Here is an 8293-nt window from a genome sequence, read left to right on the forward strand (position 1 = left end):
AATTGAATCCTCTCCTTCTCTAACACACACAAGGCTAGACTTGAGGGCCTTACTTCCTTTATTTTCTCTTTGCCTTCTGGTCCAGAAAATAGCTTGTCTAGCATATTTCTCTGGCATATGATGTATAGAGGTCTACCTTGGTGAGGAATATGAAATCAGTAATTTCTAAGGCTACCAAAAGCTACCCATGTAAGCAAATCTTGGCCACCTTCTCCCACCCATGTTGAATAGTTCCACCTGGAAGATATTTTCCCATCAAATCAACATCTAATCTTGGCTTGAGGGCGCCTGGGTGGCTTGGCTGGTTGAGCATCTAACTCTGGATCTCAGCTCAAGGCTTGATCCCAGGGTCATGGGATCAAGCCCCACATCAAGCCCTGTACTGACAGCATGGAGCCTGCTTGGAATTCTCTCTCTCCCTCTCTCTCTGCCCCCACCCCCCAAATAAGTAAATAAACTTAAAAATATATTATAATCTGGGCCTGGACTCTATTGATTATTATTCTAGCTGCCTTCCATTTTTATTTCTCATCTCTGATGAGCCTTCCTTTTAATGCCAATTCCATAAATTTCTCTGACATGTGTCTTCAAGATACAGGCAAGACCTACTTGCCACCTGTATTAACTGTCTGTCTCTGAATCAAACCCATATAACAAAGACTTGAGTATATTATGCTTATTTGCCTGGTCTTCCTCTCTCAAATCTGTCCAAATTCTTTGTGACTACTTGGTGGAACGACCCCACTCTTCAAAAGATTATTCTTCAATGCTTTTAGTGGATTCTTCATCTGCTCTTTTCAGAGGAGCCTCTCAATTTATTCTTGATTTTGGTTTCTTATGAGCAGGGACTCAGAGATTTAGCCTCTTTAGTTTTTTAATGGGTCTAGTCATGACTCCTAAACTACTAGTTATTAAAAAACATCTTTACCTTTTCTAATACCCTTGCTATGAATAATCAACCCTTTGTACACCTCCTACTCCTTTTGCATATATCCATTTTTGTTGCCAAGAGCTTATGTTGATCTTCCTATATGTCCAGTCCCTCCACTGAGCTCTCATTCTGCTTCTACTGTAGATTGTTTGTGTCCTCCCCAAATTCATTTTAAATCCTAATGGCCAATAAGATCATGTTTGGAAGTGGTCATCTTTGGGAGGTGGTTAAGTCATGAAGATGGAACTCTTGTGAGTGAGCTTAGTGCCCTGACAAAAAAGGCCCCAGAGAACTCCCTTCTACCATGTGAGATCAGTGAGAAGATGGCAGTCTATGAACCAAGAAGCAGGCTTTCACCACACAAAATTTGTAGTGCCTTTATCTTGGACTTCCCAGAAACCAGAACTATAAATTTCTGTTTTTATAAGCCACCCAGTCCATGGCATTTTGTTATAGCAGCCTGAACAAAGAAAGTTTCCTTTAAAAGTCTTTGCTCTTACAGTCAGACTAAAGCATAATTTTCAAATTACCCCAACTTCCCCTTTATTGCCTGAAGAAACTTCATTACTGGGGATGGAGGGTCCAGGCACAGGCCTTTGAGTTGTTTTTGTACCTCAATCCCCCAAATGGCACATTCTCTTTACTTTAAGAGTTTCTATTCCTGTATGTGAATTTATTAATAAAATTTAGCATCTTTTTATCGGTGAGATTCACAGTTGAGATCTCCAAAATCTGTAGCCATGGTCAGGACTGGTGTAGTAAATCCAGAGCCACTTGAAGCTACATGATAAAGCTGATTTTTAAGTCTATGGACAAGGCACATGAATATTAGTTGTGCCACAATTTTCTTTCTTGGGCTTAAAATAAGTATAAGAACATTTCAGACAGCTGATCTAGCACTGCACACCTAGAGCTGACAATGATGATATAAAGCCAGAACCTTTTCTACCATCCAAACTATTGTCATCTCTTGCATGGATCACTGCAATAGTTCCCAACTCATCTCCCTGCCACCATTCTTACTCCCTAATATTCGTGTGGCTTGTCCATCTTCCACATAGGTGCCAGAATGACCTTAAATAAGGTCATTAAAAACTTATATGTAAGTAAAAACAGTTTTTTACTTACATGCTAGTAAAAAAATACTATCAAGAACTGAAAAGATAACCCATAGAATGGGAGAAAGTTTTTGCAGATCATATGTCTGATAAAGGCAAAGTATCCTAAATATAAAAAGAGCTCTTACAACTCAACAATAAAAAGGTGAATAACCCAATATAAAAATGGACAAGGACTTAGGTAGACATTTCTCCGAAGAAGTATACAAACAGCTAAAAAGCACATGAAATGACTCTCAACATCATTAGTCATTAGGGGAGTAGCAAATCAAAAGCACAAAGAGATATCACTTCATACCTACTAGGATGGCTATAATCACAAAAACATAAAATAACAAGTGTTGGCAAGGATGTGAACAAATTAGAATCTTCATACATTGCTATTTAGAATATAAAATGGCTCTTTCTCACAGCAGCTTCTTTGGAAAGGAATTTATTACTTCCTCAAGAAGTTGCACACAGAATTACCAAATGATCTAGCAATTCTACTCCTAGGTATATACCCAAGAGAAATGAAAACATATATTCATACAAAAACTTGTACACAGATGTTCATAGAAGCATTATTCATAAAAGCCAAAAGGTGAACTAGCCCAATTGTCCATGAACAAATGAATGGATAAAATGTGGTCTCTACATAAAATGGAGTATTATTCTCCCATGAAAAGGAAGTACTACTACATGAATGACCTTGAAATATTATGCTAAGTGAAAGAAGCTAGGCACAATAGGCTCCATAATTCCACTTATGTAAAATGTCCAGAATAGGCAAATACATAGATTTGAAAAGCAAATTAGGCAAATACATAGATTTGAAAAGCAAATTACTATTTGCCCAGGGCTGAGGAAAAGGAAGTAACTGCTAACAGGTACAAGGTTTCTTTTTGGAGTGGCAGGAATGTTCTGGAATTGGTGGTAATGGTTGCACTCATTATGACATGCTAAAACCAACGAATTGTACACTTAAAAATTATCAAGTTTGTGTTGCATGAATTATATCCTTTTTTAATGTCTATTTAGAGAGAGAGAGAGAGAGATCCCATGTGCGTAAGCGAGTGCATGCAGGTGGGGGAGGAGCAGAGAGAGAGGGTGTGAGAGAGAATCCCAGGCAGACTCTGCACTATCAGCAGAGAGCCTGACCTGGGGCTTGATCCCATGAACCATGAATCATGACCTGAGTTGAAATCAAGAGTTGGACACTTCACCGACTAAGCCACCCAGGCACCACATGAATTGTATCTTAATTTTTAAAAATACTAGTTAGGAAAAAACCTCAGACCATGATCTCCTACTGGTTAAACTCTTCAATGACTTCCTATGGCACCTGGATAAAATTGAACCTCCTTACTTAGCCCTACAAGGCCCTATATGATATGACCCCTGCCTGCCTTTCTTATCTTATCCCCCATCACTTCCCTCACACCCATCCTACATTTACATTGCAGTGCAGGCTAACTGGCTTTCCACTCTGGCTCTGGTCTCTACACTTAATCTTCCTCTGGAGTAGAGTATTCTTTGCCCAAGGCTTCCCTCACCATCCCACCACTGCCTATCATATTACCTTGCATTATTTTCATCACAGCACTTACCACTATCTGAAATTATTTGTTTAACATAAATTCTCTGATAGCAGAGATTTTGCCTGCCTAGTTCACTGCTATCACTCAAGTTCTAAAATGATGTCTGACATAGAGTAAATGTTCAAAATATATTTTGAATGAATGAATGGGACCTAATTTGTGTACATTGGAAATTTAGACATTCTGATGGTATTTGGGGGCTGTCAGAGCTGCACTGATTTGAATGAGAACCTCAGGGAGCCCCTTTGAGGCCAGGTGTACAGTATCTAGGGAGGTAAGAAAGAAACAGGAGGAGTGGAGAAATGTGCCTCATCATCACTTCCAAATACCCAAAGACAAAATTTTGTGGAAGCCATGATAATACTGGTAAGTTCATGAAATCAGCTATAGAAATCTTGTAATTCACAGTTCTGTTTATTCTCTGAGAGGAGACTGGGGGCATACATGCTTGAGTACACTGGAGGACACCAAAGGGAGGATGGCTTATGAGACAGCACTGTGACTATCCCTGTAATTGCAGCTCAGCCCAGCTTCTGGCTGGCACTTTTGATCCTAGAAGGGACAGTAATAAAGATCACTGCTTCTGAGCACAAAGCACATCTGCTTTGGGCCCCCGGAATAGGGTAGGCCAGGAAATAGGGTGGTATGATGGCCATTAAGAATGGAATTAAGGTGGAATTAAGGTGAATCCATTAAGAATGGAATTAAGGTGATACCAACTGGGTAGCTCAGTTGGTTAAGCGACCAACTTCAGCTCAGGTCATGATCTCACAGTTCATGGGTTTGAGTCCACCGTTGGTCTCTGTGCTGACAGCTCAGAGCCTGGAACCTATTTCAGATTCAGTGTCTCCCTCTCTCTCTGATCCCTACCCCCAACCCCCATTCCCTGCTTGTACTTTGTCTCTCTCAAATATAAACAAACAAACAAACAAACAGAAGAATGGAATTAAGGAGTAAGCATGAAGATGCCTGTGCTGGGCCTCAGGGTAGTGGGAACCAGAGGGCTGACCTCAGGAGTGTAAGTGAGGATGATGAGAGCCAGGAAGACACCCTGTGAAGCAGACACCCTAAAGTTTCTGTGAAGGATCTGAAGCCTGGGATCTCCATATTTTGCTAGTACAGACTGAGCCACACGATGCTGTGTCATCAGTATGACCTAGGGCAATGTGGTTACACGCATAACATAGGTGACAACGCTTATATTCCCTCATTCAAATGGGGAACATATTCTGTTTTTATCCTGAGATCATTGATGAATCATATATGACATAAACTAAGTGAAAGCAACATTGGGGAGAGGGAAGAATCCATCTGTCCCTGTATATTTTTGTGAGTCTAATCATTAGACAAAAGGAAATGCTTACCTCTAAATTAGGCCAGGTCGAAAAAGGGTATAAAGATAATTTAGATTTAGATGATGAAATGAAAAGAAAACTTACTGAGGCTGGAAAGAAAAGGCTTGGAGGGATGAGAAGGTGCGGTGGAGCAAGGAAATAAAAGGCTAGTTTGGAAATAATAACAAACACTGTAAAATGAAAAGAATAGAGATGTAAGCTTGAAAACGCTTTACTTGAAATCATTTTGAACAGTTACATATAAAGTATTGAAAATAAGTAAAAATGATTTTTAGGAAGGCTTAACTATAACAAAGTCAGCAGAACAGAATGTGGCCCAGCTTACCCAGACTCACTGAGGTGATATCTAAGGATGTCTTAGATTGTGAATTAAATGCCTTTCAGGCTGTAAGAAGGAACCTGGTGTGATTCGAATTTCCAGAACAGCCTGCTGGGTGGCTTCCACTGTCAAGCTATCTTGCACACTCCGTTGCCTATCTAATCTGCCTGAAACAAGCCTGTAATCACTATAACCTTCAGCACCATCCACTCTGAGCTCTGCCTGGCTCTCTGGTCCCACCTTATCTTCTCTGTCTTCCTTCTTCCTTCTTTCCAGCACACGGCCCTCTCCCAGACCTGTCTCTCTGCTCATCCTGCTTCTGGACCTTTGTCCAAGATGCTGCCTTGGTCTGAAACATATGCTGTCTCTTGTCTGCTGGGCCAGATGACATCCTTCTCTCCAGGTCAAGCTTCCGTTTCAATTCCTCCATGGATCTTTCTTGACTGTTCCTTTCTTTGAACTCCTAAAACACAGTTGTTTAACTATATACTGCTGTATATTAGTCATTATTCTTTGTTTTTTGAGAGAGGGGGAGGGAGAGCACATGAGTGGGGAGGGGCAGAGCGAGAGGAAGACAGAGGATCTGAAATGAGCTCTGCACTGACAGCAGAGAGCCGGTGCAGGGCTCAAACTCACAAACTGAGATCATGACCTGAGCCAAAGTCGTGTGCTCACCCAAATGAGCCACCCAGGTGCCCCGTATTAGTCATTATTCTTTTACATGTTAGCACCAGGAACTGGAGGAAGGAGAAGAGAGAAATTAATAACATGGAAGTATGAAATCCCCATTTTAGATTCCAATTTGGAGGTGGGACTTTGGCAGAGGATAGAGGAAGTACAGCAGAGTAGTCCCAGAAGCCTTTGGTACAAGAAAGGAAGCAGAGACAGTTGTAATGAGCATCCTGCTTTCCATATCACTTGACAATAACATCTTAAGTTTTAAGTTCAGCATCATGAGGAATAAGAAATTTAACCCTTGAATGTTCTAGATAACAGAAGCTTATCATGTGAATTACTGGGTCCTATTCCAGACTTACTGAATCAGAATATCTGAGGGTGGAGCCCAGCAATCTGGGTTTTAATAGCACTCTAGGCAATTCTGATGCACAATAATGTTTAGAGAACCAGTGCTTTAGAGTATAAAACCTTAAACACTACTCACTGTATAAAACTATTTCTTTAACATATGACATGCTTCCTTGCCTTCTGGAACAGAACAGGCTAAACACAAAATGTTCCTTTCTTGTGGGGCCAGAGCTACCATGACGAACATTACATCTTGCCCAGTGTCTTTGTAACAGGCAGCACACTAGACAGAACACTCGGGCACCATGCTGTGAGGGCCCCAGTCTACCAGGTCATCTCACTAAACAACCCTCAGCAACTGTCATCTGAGTCCACCACCTGGGCCATTATCTACCGCTTGGAGCTTTATGAAAACAATATAGACTAACTGAAACTAACTGAATCACAGTATAAAAGAAAATGCACACAGTTCACTAATTATACCCACACCAAGTAGTATAATGAATAATACTGCAGAGAGGTGTTTTATGGGTATAATTAGACATATTCCAGTGTCTCTTCACTAAAGAAGTGGTGAAAGTTCTTAGTCAACTCTTGGGAGATGTTTCTGTTCTCAACTGTATTTCACTTATAATCTAGGCTTTACTGATCTTCCTCCAAGTAACACTATTTTTGCTACACACCAGTTTGCCTAGGAAAACTCCTTCCTTACAAGTCATTAAAAATTCTCAAAATCATGGGGCTCAGTCCATTGAGCGTCCGACCCTTGATTTTGGCTCAGGTCATGATCTCACAGTTCGTGGGATCAAGCCCCAAGTCAGGCTCTGCCCTGACCCCACAGAGCCTGCTTAGGATTCTCTCTTTACCTTCTTTCTGCCTCTTTCTCTCTCTCTATGAAAATAAATAAGCTTAAAAGAATTCTAAAAATCTGCATCTTCATTTGCTCAAAGTTCAGATTTTACTAAGGTATCTCCCTGGATGATGACTATGGGGGGTTAGCTTTCCTTGAACACATTGTGCTGACCTGCGACCAGCTTCTTACTGCTGGGGAGTGTCCGCTTTTCCACACTCACACCTTTGGTGTACCTCCTACCAGCATCTTTGTGCTCTGCCTCTACTGAGGCCTTCAGTGAGATTTACATCCAGTTCAGTTCCTTTTGGGAAGAAATAACTTCCAGTTGAGTCAAAACTGAGCAAGATTTCCTTGGATTTGAAGGTAGATGCATATGAAAATTTGGCAGATACTGTCCAAATGCCTCTCAGAGGGGTTTACCAATGTTCCCCAGAAATGTAGTATGCCTGTTTGCCCACAGTCTCACCAGCAGAGACTGAAATTTCTTTTTCCTGTGGATGTCATGGTGTCCTGTGACATCTTCACATAGTAGTCGCCATTAGAAGAACTTCAATCATCTCTCTTCAGATGCTGACCCTTCTTGTTTTCTTTTTCTATTTAATTCAAAGAATTGAATTGAGAACTTACTTTGAAACTAGTTCTCACAAGTATGAAATCACAGAACTTGCAACTTGGCTATGATATTTCTCATGATCTCTGTTCTTTTTCTCCTTGAAGATGAATCAAGAATTTTAAAATCAGAAAGAAAAGAAATTTTTAAATCATCTAGCACCTATTTCTATGAGACTTTGGAGTTTTGTTGTTATCTATCTCCATATTCCAAGACATCCCTTTATTTCCATTCATAGAAAAGCATTGTAATTTATTGGGAGTCAAAAGGCTCCCTTACCACACAGTACTGTCCTATTATTCATTTCTAGAACAGCTGAAGCTCAAAAGTTAATCACTAATGCAGAATGTTAATCATAGGGGAAACTGGGTTGGGGGTCAGGGAGAGTATGTAAGATCTTTCTGTACTTTCTGCTCAATTTTTCTGTAAATCTGAAACTGCTCTAAAAATCTAATAATTTTATTTTATTTTATTTTTTAATGTTTTATTTATTTCTAGGAG

Source organism: Hyaena hyaena, unplaced genomic scaffold (genome assembly GCF_003009895.1).
Source record: "Hyaena hyaena isolate Hyena2069 unplaced genomic scaffold, ASM300989v1 scaffold_203, whole genome shotgun sequence".
Taxonomy (NCBI): Eukaryota; Metazoa; Chordata; class Mammalia; order Carnivora; family Hyaenidae; genus Hyaena; species Hyaena hyaena.